This window comes from Lepidochelys olivacea (genome assembly GCF_965140295.1).
Source record: "Lepidochelys olivacea isolate rLepOli2 genome assembly, chromosome: 20".
NCBI classification, from domain to species: domain Eukaryota; kingdom Metazoa; phylum Chordata; order Testudines; family Cheloniidae; genus Lepidochelys; species Lepidochelys olivacea.
This window is the reverse complement of record NC_140430.1, coordinates 19,488,307-19,499,092: the sequence shown is the minus strand read 5'-3', so window position 1 is coordinate 19,499,092 and position 10,786 is coordinate 19,488,307.

The following is a 10,786-nucleotide window of genomic DNA, read 5'->3' as shown; positions in this document are numbered from 1 at the left end:
CTATCCATCCCTATATAGATCTCTCCACCCGTCTCCATCTATCCATCCCTATGCAGATCTCTCCACCCATCTCCATCTATCCATCCCCTACAGATCTCTCCATCCCTCTCTATCTATCCATCCCTACAGATCTATCCACCCATCTCCATCTATCCATCCCCTACAGATCTCTCCACCCATCTCCATCTATCCATCCCTTTACATATCTCTCCATCCCTCTCTATCTATCCATCCCTACAGATGTGTCCACTGATCTCCATCTATCCATCCCTATATAGCTCTCTCCACCTGTCTCCATCTATCCATCCCCTACAAATCTCTCCATCCCTCTCTATCTATCCATCCCCTACAGATCTCTCCACCCATCTCCATCTATCCATCCCTTTACATATCTCTCCATCCCTCTCTATCTATCCATCCCTACAGATCTGTCCACTGATCTCCATCTATCCATCCCTATATAGCTCCCTCCACCTGTCTCCATCTATCCATCCCCTACAAATCTCTCCATCCCTCTCTATCTATCCATCCCCTACAGATTTATCCACCCGTCTCCATCTATCCATCCCCTACAGATCTCTCCATCCCTTTCTATCTATCCATCCCTATACAGATCTCTCCACCCATCTCCATTTATCCATCCCTTTACAGATCTCTCCATCCCTCTCTATCTATCCATCCCTATACAGATCTCTCCATCCCTCTCTATCTCTCCATCCCTACAGATCTATCCACCCATCTCCATCTATCCATCCCTATATAGCTCTCTCCACCCGTCTCCATCTATCCATCCCCTACAGATCTCTCCATCCCTCTCTATCTATCCATCCCCTACAGATCTATCCACCCATCTCCATCTATCCATCCCTTTAAAGATCTCTCCATCCCTCTCTATCTATCCATCCCTATACAGATCTCTCCATCCCTCTCTATCTATCCATCCCTATACAGATCTCTCCACCCATCTCCATCTATCAATCCCTTTACAGATCTCTGCACCCATCTATATCTATCCATCCCTATATAGATCTCTCCACCCGTCTCCATTTATCCATCCCTATGCAGATCTCTCCACCCATCTCCATCTCTCCATTCCTTTACAGATCTCTCCACCCATCTCCATCTATCCATCCCTTTACAGATCTCTCCATCCCTCTCTATCTATCCATCCCTGTACAGATCTCTCCACCCATCTATATCTATCCATCCCTGTACAGATCTCTCCACCCATCTCCATCTATCCATCCCCTACAGATCTCTCCATCCCTCTCTATCTATCCATCCCTTTACAGATCTCTCCACCCATCTCCATCTATCCATCCCTATACAGATCTCTCCATCCCTCTCTATCTATCCATCCCTATACAGATCTCTCCACCCATCTCAATCTATCCATCCCTATACAGATCTCTCCACCCATGTCCATCTATCCATCCCCTACAGATCTCTCCATCCGGCTCTATGCAGCTCTATCCTTCCCCTCCCCACACAGATCTATCTGTCTGTGGATCTGTCTATCCGTATCCATCCATCCCTGTTCACACCCCTCTGGTGCTTAAATCCCCAGTTTAGCAAACCACTCAAGCAGATGCTGAACTGCTTTGCCAAGGAGGACCTGACCCTGGGGTCTCGATTTCTCTGGCTCTCAGAGTTCTGCTCCTGCTCCACCAGGTGTTCTCGGACGCTGTGCAGGACTTTCTGGCTGGGTTCTCTGACTTGTGTTCTGCAGCAGGTCAGATTGATCCCATCTAGCTTTAATCTTGAGGTGTTCGGCTGGTGTAAATCAGCAGTGACCCCATTTGAGTCCGTTCACATCGATCTAAACATCAAGGCTAGGGGAGGAAGCACCCCTGAGATTATGCCCTGGTGGTGGCAGACCTGGCGCTTGGAACAAAACAACCTCAGGAGTCACATCCGGAGCTGGACCCTGACCCACCCACCGTGGCAACACCCCTACGAAACTACGCAGAGTCCACTCCGTCCCACCTCTCTGGATGGGGTTAAGGGAGAAAGCCCTACAAGGGCCCATCCTGGAGGGCAGCAAGGAGAGACAGCACCAACCCATCAGCCGGTGGAAATGGACGGAGCTCCACCGAAGAAGCCGACCGAATGACGCCCATTTCCAGCAGTGAGTGGGCCAGCATAAGGAGCATTGGCCGGTGGCTGGGGTGTAGTTAAGACAGAGCATGAGGTGCACACCATTGATTTAATGTCTCCTGACATGATGATCGCTGGATAGCTGCTTAGTCCCCTTCCACCTCCCTTCCCTGGCAGATCTAACTGTGCAGCTGGTTCGCTCAACCCCAGGGGCAGCGTCTGGCAGTTCCCGGCACGCCAGGTGCTTCCTTGGTCTGGCTCATTGACCCCTGCAGCCTGTAATCTCCAAGGCAGGTGGGTGTCCCCCCAAAACTACAGAGCCCAACATGCCCTCTCCAGGCACAGCATTGCTCCAGGCTGCCATGCTAAGGCTAAGGGCAGCTGCAACCTGCTCAGTGTCGTGCTGGATTTTCAACTGGGTATCTGCTCTGAGCCGTCAAATTCATCCGTGGTGCTGATGGCTGTGGGGCGGATCTTTATGGAGCTGTTCAGAGGAAGGCAGCCAGCCCACCGAGCCAGATTCATTGGCATAAAGCTGGACTCACCTCTGACTCTATGGACATGGCTTTGACCCAGTTACCTTGGTCCATACCCCTCAAGAGCCATGCTCTGTTGTCCCTGACACGTGTAAAGGCAGCCAGCCTGACTGCGGTCTCACATCACTGTCCCACCAACCTCACTGGGTTTGCACTGGTTTACATGAGGGGAGAATCTGGCTCAGTGGCTTTGAAGGCTCTGCTCCAGTGTAAGCTACCATCTGCTGCTCATTGCCCCCGTGAACCAGCCTTGAAACCATTGTCAAGTACCAGAAAGTGGGGGGGGGAGCAGCGCTGCTGCTTAGCTCCACAGATTTTATGCCATGCGTCTCAGTGGTGATTTGGACCGACAAACTCCAAAGGGCTCAGCAAACTTAGCAACAGAGCCCTGAAGGGCAGTTTTAGCTCATTGCAGGCATGGCTGGGGCATGGGGACGAAGAGCCCAGGCATGTGTTACGTCAGCTCAGAATTACCAACCTTTCACAGCGCTCAGGAATCTACCGGATTCCAGCCCTGGGTTCACTGTCACCCCAGCGCGGGGTCCCTTCACCACCGTGGCTTTAAACTCGGCCTCCTCGCGGGCGGGCCGATGACCGGGACACTCACGCCACTTTCATGCTGCTGGCGTAAAACACAAAGCGGGGACGGGGTGGGAGCGCCGTGAAGAGCAGCTCCTGCCGCCACTGAGGTAAAGGGCAAGTCTCCCGCTGCCTTCAAAGGGCCACAGGCTGGGCTCTGGGCCACGAGCCACACCACCGCAGCCACGGGTGCTTGACTCCTGTATGAGACGAGAGCTGAGCCAGTAGCTAACCATCAGCCCAGTGTGGACAGGCCATGCGGCACCAAGCAGGGTCACACAGGCGCCTGGGGCTCACCTCGACCAGCGAGCCAGGGCTCATGTGGCAGCTTGCGTGGCCTGCACTAGGGGGCTAACATGGGTGTCGCTAAGGGGTTAACACAGGACTGGCTTTTCCGGCCCACACAGCCTGGGTGGTGTTTGGGGGTTAGAGCAAGGTCAGGGGCGGGGGTTGGAGTCAGGACTTCTGGATCCTACGCCCAGGTAGTGGGATCCAGTGGTTAGAGTGGAGCTGGGGGGCCAGGAGCTGGGACTTGTGGGCCATCTCTCCCCAGCTCTAGGAGGGGAGTGATGGCGAGTGGTTGGCGCGGGGGGGTTGTTGGAAGCCAGGACTCCTGGATGGCGTCACTGGACAGCGTTAACCCTTGCCTTCCTGCCAACTTTTTAACTCTGCAGCTCAGTGTATGGGGGGGCAGGGGGCCCCAATTCCAGCACTGCCATGCCAGCAGCTAGCCCGACCCCGCCCCCGCACACACACACATGCAGATTCTGGCCTCGTTTGATGGGATGGCACCCCTCTGGCGAAGCAGCATGCTACCGTTGTGCACTCAGGCCACGGCTGATGGAAGGGCAGCGTCACCGCCCATGTGTGACTCCAGGTGCTGCCGCAGGACGTGCTGTTCAATCTTCCTTCAGCTGCAGACCCCCTCAAACATGTCAAATGGAGGTGAGCCCCCTGTGGAAATCTGAGCCACGGGCTGCAGATCACTAGGGTTGAAAACCACTGGCCAAGGTACGTATACAGGCCCCCATGGCCGGAGTGTCATAGCCCCTCACAGTCGTTACGCTATTTATCGTCACAACCCTGCCCCATGTAAGGCAGAGCAGGGCTACTATCCCCACTGTACAGATGGGGAAACCGAGGCACAGAGAGGCTAAGTGAGTGCCCCAAGGTCACACAGTGAGTCTGTGGCAGAGAAGGGCATTGACCCCGAGTCCCTTGCTAGTGACCCAACCCCTGCGCCATCCCTCCACAGCCATTGGCACAGCGGGGCTGGCAGGGCGCAGGCTGCAGGCCAGGGTCCTTCCGCTGGCGTGCGGCCAGGGGTCATGCCCAAGGGGCACACACGTGGCTCTGTAGGAGCTGGTCACGGTGGCCACAGGCAGGAGAGCACGAGCCGCTGGTACCTGCGTCTCACCCCGACGGGTGAGTGGGAGGCAGATGGTGCTGTGGGGGAGCTGGCAGGTGACTTGCTAGTGGGGAATTTGGGCCTTGCTACGGTAGGAGCCATGGCGATGGGGATGCCCCCCACCCCCGGCAACCTTTCCTCCAGGCCACTGACAGCTGAGGTCATGCAGCATGGCAGGGTGGGTCGACTGCATAAGTGGGGGAGGGGACTAGAACCCAGGAGTCCTGAGGCCCCCCTCCCCCACTCCGCACCCAGCGCTGGGAAGAGAACCCAGGCGTCCTAGCTCCGAGGTCATGGGTCTGGGTCTTACCCCCCCACCACCATGCGTCCCACGCTTCATGGGGGGTGCTAGGCACGTTACCGCCGCTAGGTGGCGCTGTCGGCCTAGGTTCGCTCCAGCGAACAGCTGCGAGCTCATCCGGTCCCCGCCCCCCCCGGGGCTGGCGGGACTCGGGACAATGACCCGCCCCCCCCCGCCGCCCCCGCCCCCGGCGTCACTTCCAGTAAAATCCCGCCTCCTGCCCCTGCAAGAGCAACAGAGCTGGGAAGGGGGGGGCAGGGCCGGACTGGCGGGGGGCTGCGAGTCGGGGGCGAGGGGAGCCGGCGGAGCTGGGGGGGGGGCTCGGCCGGACTGGCGGGGGGCTGCGGGTCGGGGGCGAGGGGAGCCCGCGGAGCTGGGGGGGGGCGGCTGGGCTGGCGGGGGGCTGCGGGTCGGGAGTGAGGGGCGCCGGCGGAGCTGGGGGGGGCGGCCGGGCTAGCGGGGGGCTGTGGGGGCGAGAGGAGCTGGGGCGGGGGGGCAGGGCCGGGCTAGCGGGGGGCTGCGGGTCGGGGGCGAGGGCGAGGGGAGCCCGCGGAGCTTGGGGGGGGCCAGGCCGGGCTGCCGGGGGGCTGCGGGGGCGAGAGGAGCCGGCGGAGCTGGGGGGGGGCAGGGCCGGACTGGCGGGGGGCTGCGGGTCGGGGGCGAGGGGAGCCGGCGGAGCTGGGGGGGGGCTCGGCCGGACTGGCGGGGGGCTGCGGGTCGGGGGCGAGGGGAGCCCGCGGAGCTGGGGGGGGGCGCGGGGGGCTGCGGGTCGGGAGTGAGGGGCCATGGTCAGGCCATCACCAGGGACGCCCCGTTTTTAGGGCGGCGCGGGAATGCTGCGTGTTTGCCCGCAGCATTTGGCACTGGAGGGGCTCGAAGCACTTTTTAAAGGGGTGGGGGAGGGGGCTGAAGCCACCCACCGAAGGTTACGCAGACAAGCCGAGTCAGAGTCGGGGACAGAACCCAGGCGTCCTGGCTCCGAGCCGCCCCCGCCCTCCCCCGCTCTAACCACTACACCCCACTCCCCTCCCAGAGCCAGTGGGCAGAAGCACCCAAGTGTCCTGGCCCCAGCCCTGTTCTCCTCACAGCTCAGCCCCACTCCCGCCAAGCCCCCGGGGTTCACGCGCAAAACCCCGGGGGCAGCGGGACCGGTGGCTCAGCCTTTCCCCCTACCTGGAGTGGGGATCATCCCCCCTCCCCAGGCAGGTGTATGGCCTGGCCATTGTGTTACTAGGCGGAAACATCAGTTCCCTGCCCCCCAGCCCAGCACTGGGGACCCCCCCCACCAGAGAAACCAGCCCCCTTGGCAGACACACCCTGGTACAAGCTGCATCGGGGTCAATGTCCCCACAGTGACCTGGGTGTGAGGCGGGTTGGGGACACAGGATGTGAGGGGGGGCACATCAGAGCCAGGATCTTGGGGGGAGCATGTAGAGTACCAAGGCCCCCACTGCCCATGCCAAAAGTGGCTCACAGCCCAGCACCCTTACTACGGAGCCCCCCCCATGTCCCCATGTCTGTCCTGGGGCCTGCTTGGTGAGGTGCCAAGATTCCCCCCCGAAGCTCTGTGGAGAACTCGGGGGGGGCACTGTGGGGGGAACTGTGTCTTTAAGAGGGAGAGTAACCCCCCCACACACACACACACACACATCAGAGTCTATTTTAACCATGGAAACTTCTTGCTTCTTCTTGGCTGTCCCTCCCGCCCGGGGAGCCAGGGACCTCCCTCCCCCACACACCTTCTGGGGAGCTCGGCTGGGGGGGCAGGGCCGAGGCTCTGTCACTGGGTTGGCATGTGGGGTGCAGGGGAGAACAGCCAGGCACCAACACGTCCACCCCTCCCAGTCTTGCTCCATCTCGGCTCCCAGGTCCCAACGAGCTGTGGGGCAGGGCCCCGCCAGCTCCATGCTGACCTAGATTCGCCTGCTGCCACACGTCGCTGCCTAGTGGTTGGAGCAGGGGACGCTGGGAGTCAGGACGCCTGGGTTCTGGCCCCGCTGCTCGGCTCTGAGGCCGGCGCCCGGCACTCCCGCTTCCCACGCAGAGCCAGGGCGCAGACCGGAGCGGCCGGTTCAGTCACTGACAGTTTCAGCCTGTGGCCCCGGGGCGGGGCGGCTTCATCTGGGGCGCGTGGGCGTGTTCCCCCATTCCAGGGAGGGGAGCGCCCAGCCCTGCCAAGCCAGCCCCTGACCCCACCAGCCCAGCCACACGGACCTAGCTGGGCACCGCACGGCCAACCCGGGGATGGAGCCCAGCACTGGACAGAGTGGGGGGGGGGGCAGACCCAGAGCTTTGGGCTGGCAGTACTAGGGAGGTAAATAGCCCCCCCCCCCACAGACACACATAGCCAGAACCCAGGAGTTCTGACTCCCAGCCTACCCATCCCCCTGCAGCACTAACCTGCACTAACCTGCTCTAACCCCTAGACACCACTCCCCTCAGAGAACCAGGAGGCCTGTCTCCCATTCCCCCGCCCCACATCAGTTTAGCTCTACTAGAGGGTTGTGTGGATCCTGTGTTTGGTCTAGTGCCCCCCCCAGACTGTCCTGCTTTGGGACAGGCCCCAGCTCGCTGGGCAATGACCCATGGAGCAAACCCCTCTGCACCCACCCCGCTGGCTCCAAAGGTCGGATGCTGGGCCAGGGCCCCATAGGCAGCTGCCCATGGGGCCGTGAGAGTAGGGAAGACACAGGGTGGGGGTGTCATCAGCAGACATCTCCCTCCACACACACACCTCCCCGGGCTGATGGCTGCACCCAGAAATGCAGCTCTGCTCCCAGTCCCCTCCCTCTATCCCCCTGACTTGCCTCCCAGAGCTGGGGAGGGAGCCCTGGCTCCCAACTCCCCCCTCCCTCCCCGCTCTAACCACTCCACCCCACTCCCCTCCCAGAGCTGGGCTAGAACCCAGGAGTCCTGGCTCCCTCCCAGCCCCTTCCCCTGCTGTAACCACGAGCCTGCCTGTAGGTGCCAGCCGATAACAGATGCCCTAGCAGCCCCCACAGGGGTGTGCCCCCCTCTCTACCTGCCACGCCCTCCCCCCATAGCTCTGCAATGGCCTGGGCCCCTTCCCCTGCAGGAGCTGGAGAGCAGGAGGGAAGGGGTTACTACAGAGCAGGGGGGGCTACCCCACCCCCCATTGTTCAAGGCTCCCCCCCCAAGTTTCACCCCCCCACAGGCTTGGAGCCCTTCCTGTCTGTACAGGCTGCGCTTGGAGGGGTTGGCTGGGCCTCAAGAGGAAGAGGAAGCAGGCGCGGCCTTGGGGGTGGAGGAGGCAGCTGCTGCCTCAGAGAGATTGGAAGCTCCTTTCCCCTCGCAACATCCACTCCTCCCAAGGAGAGAACCCAGGAGTCCTGGCTCCTAGCCCCCCCCCAACCACTAGACACCACTCTCCCCGAGCCAGGCATAGAACCCAGGAGTCCTGGCTCCCAGCCCCCCCCCAACCACTAGACACCACTCCCCTTCCAGAGCCAGGCATAGAACCCAGGAGTCCTGGCTCCTAGCCCCCCCCCCCCCAACCACTAGACACCACTCCCCTTCCAGAGCCAGGCATAGAACCCAGGAGTCCTGGCTCCCAGCCCCTCTGCCCTCAAAAAATAATACCTGCCTTCCCCCAAACAGGCTCTGCCTTATATACAACTGTCCCACCTCCCCACACGTGCCCCTGCCTGCCCCCCATCACTACATCATGTACCCTCCATATCCCCCACCCATAAAATACCCTTCAAACCTCTGCACGGGGAAGACTCGCCTGGAGCCCCCTGTGCCCCTCCAGGAAATCCTTACAAAGTCCTTTGGGGCACATGCCAGCGGCCCCCACGCCCCAGCCTGGCGCCGCACCCGGCGTTGGAGCCACCGCCCTGGGCGGGGGACATGAGTGGCCGGGAGCGGCTTGCCATTTTCCCAGGCCACCTCCCTGAGCCGCGGGCATGTCAGCCCATGTGCAGCCAGGGCTGAGCTGGGGGGGGGAGCCTGCATGGGGGCCAGCCCCCCCCCCGTAATGCACCCCTCCCTGTGCCCCCCAGGAAAGGACTCATCTCCCTTCCCCTCGCCAGGGAGGAGAATCCCCCACCTGGCCTGGGACAGAATCCCTCACCTGGGAGAGGCATCACAGCCCCCCTCCCCCTGACTCCCAGGGCGGGTGGGGGGAGAGAGAGAGAGTGTGTGTGTGTGTGCACACCCACAAACACACAAACGTTAAAATTCAACAACATAGAAACACAATTTACACACACACACCCCTGCCCCCACCTCACCCCTGCTCCAGCCAGAGAGAGAACCCCGGCGTCCTGAGCCCCAACCCCAAGTGGAAAGCTGCATGAGCACGTGTAGATACATGCACAGGGTGTCTCCATCCAGGAGATTTCCGTCTCCTCCCTGGGCCCCTCCGTGTCCTCCCCACGTTCCTGGGGTGTGCAGGGCTCCCACGTTCCCTGCACACCTCAGACCATGGGCAGGGAGGGGCCAGACAGACTTATTACAGAGACCCAGGCTGGGCAATTACACGGCACGCCTCAGACCCATTTAGCACCACCAGGAACCGCCTCCCAGGGAGGTAGCATAGTCTGGTGGTTAGAGCAGGTGATGGGGTCAGGACTCCTGCGGTCTGTGCCTGGGTGTAGGAGGGGAGTGGGGTCTAGTGGGCAGAACAGGGAGGCTGGGAGTCAGGACTCCTGGGATCTACCCAAGCTCTGGGAGAGGAGTGAGTCTAGTAGTTGGAATGACTTGCTGGGTAAGCCACTCTGGCTCTCTGTGCCTCAGTTTCCTCACCTGTTGGAACAAAGATAGCCCTGCATGTGGGGGGGGGAGGGGGAATTGTGCAAGTCCCATCCCATGGGAATCACACTCTAGAGGCTGCACGTCAAGCCTTGAAGCTCTTTGACCATAAACTCTTTTGGGTCTCTAATCCACTAGCCCCCACTGCCCTCCCAGAGCTGGGGATAGAACCCAGGCATCCTGGCTCCCAGCCCCACTGCTCTAACCATTACAACCCACTGCCTCCCTGGGTGGCAGTTCCCTAGGGCCCTGCTGTTAGAGCAGCAGTATTTGTCCAGCACTGCAGCCCAAGGCAGGGCAGCAATAACCAGGATCAACCACTATCACCCTCTTGGCCCTGCCACTAGGCCTGTGTGCGCTCCCACACACCCCCCCACGGCTCATGGGCGCCCGAGGGTGCCCGGCCCCCGTGAGAACACCGGAACCTCGCCTGTGGCCTGGGAACCAGCAAAGCAGAATGGGCCCATCCGCCCCAGCATCCTGTCTCTGATGGGCGGCTGCTAGGAAGGAAGTCGTTCTCTAATACCACTGCACCGAGGGCAGGAGGGCTGGATTCTGCCAAAACCACCCCCTTGTCAGGTCCTGCTGCAGCTGCATGGGGGTGAGGGGTGCTGGATTCTGCCAGACACCCCCCCCCCCCGGCAGCCCACAGCTCTATCCTGTCCCACTGCAGCTGCTTCCCCACCATCTCTCTGCTGCTCTGTTTCCTGCCCAGTCGTCCTTTCCCTTCCTGCCACAAACCTCCTCTGAGCGTGCCCATGGCATTTCCCATCATGCAGGGAGCTGCCGTCTAAAAAGGGGGGCAGGCTGAGCTGAGGCGGGGGTGTTCCTCATATGATCATGACATATGCACACAAAAGCTAGATGAAAACCCCAAAATACTCTTGTGGGAAGGTTGTGACATCTCACAACTTTTATTCTTAGACTCCAGACTGAGAACAAGCAAGGATTTAATTGGGGATTGGTCCTGCTTTGAGCAGGGGGTTGGACTAGGTGACCTCCTGAGGTCCCTTCCAACCCTGATATTCTATGATTCTATGATTCTACCCAAAACCAGAGAGAGACAAATGCAGGCTGCTCCCTAAGGCAGAG